The 1,237-nt window shown below is 53.2% G+C and overlaps 1 protein-coding gene across 2 annotated transcripts in view; it reads left to right on the forward strand.

Annotated features, from left to right (window-relative positions):
* Positions 1-1,237, forward strand: part of Sirt2 (sirtuin 2) — a 24,899-nt gene that overhangs the window by 3,935 nt on the left and 19,727 nt on the right. The window lies entirely within an intron of this gene.

Below are 1,237 nucleotides of genomic sequence, written 5' to 3' on the forward strand. Positions count from 1 at the left end.
AACAACAGAAGAATCTTTAAAAATAATTTGGAGCTGGGCATGGTGGCGCACGCCTTTAATCCCAGCACTCAGGAGGCAGAGGCAGGAGGATTTCTGAGTTTGAGCCCAGCCTGGTCTACAAAGTGAGTTCCAGGACAGCCAGGGCTACACAGAGAAACCCTGTCTCGAAAAACCAAAAATAAAAAAATAAAAAAATAATAATTTGGAAAGGAGATTTGGAAGCAGAGTGTGGAAGGGAAGGTCTGGGGGCCTTTGAGCAGGGAGTTGACTGTGCTGGTCAGACTGTGTGGCATCTGCTGCAAGGCCAGCCCTGGGCGGCCCCAGTCGGCATGTGTTGAGTGGTAGATGGTTATGGAAGTCCTGTTATCTAGGCTGGGCAGTAAGCAGTAAACATAATGTCCCTGCCCTTGTGTGGCTGATATTGTGGCACTCAGTAGATGTTTGTGATTTGGGGGTGGGGAAGGATTAAAGAAGAGAGAGGTGGACTGTCCTCAACAGGCCATCCATCATATGATCTAAGACATCATGAGTCTTAAGACAGAAATTGAGTCAAGGAGGCCAGGGCAGGACCCCAGGAGAGAACAAGTTGAACCAGGTGGAGCTCTGGGGTTGGGAGAGGGAGTCAGTGGAAGGATGTCAGGAGGCTAGCATCCCAGTGGGTACACTGGGAATTGGCATGAGGGTGGTGAGGTAGGGAAGCCAATGAAGGGACAGGGAGGCCACTTAGTATGGGGACTGGGAGCAGGAGCTGGTGTGGGGAGATGCTGAGGCCAATTTGGAACATGGTTGGAGCAAGGTGGGGTCGCCCTGAGAGGCTCATGTCCGGTGTCAGAGAAGTGGCATCACCAATGACTAGGCTGTGGTGTAGCTGTGGCAGGTGGCCCAGAGAAGTGAAGTAGGCCAGCCGAGGTGCCTAGGGGCTCACTGCTCGGCTTCACAGCAACCTCTGAGCTATATGGACAAGTTGAGGCCCATGGGCTTGGAGGTCTATCTTGAGGTCACCCAGCATGCATGAAGCCATGGCTTCAGGCCCTAGCATCTTGTCAGGCTGTGATGGCCAACTGGGTAGAGTGTTGGATGTGCTCCCAACATCATGCCCGTAATCCCAGCTTTAGGGGTGGAGACAGGAAGATTAGAAGTTCAAGTCACGCCGGGCGTGGTGGCGCACGCCTTTAATCCCAGCACTTGGGAGGCAGAGGCAGGCGGATTTCTGAGTTCGAGGCCAGCCTGGTCTACA

This window comes from Mus caroli, chromosome 7 (genome assembly GCF_900094665.2).
Source record: "Mus caroli chromosome 7, CAROLI_EIJ_v1.1, whole genome shotgun sequence".
Lineage (NCBI taxonomy): Eukaryota > Metazoa > Chordata > Mammalia > Rodentia > Muridae > Mus > Mus caroli.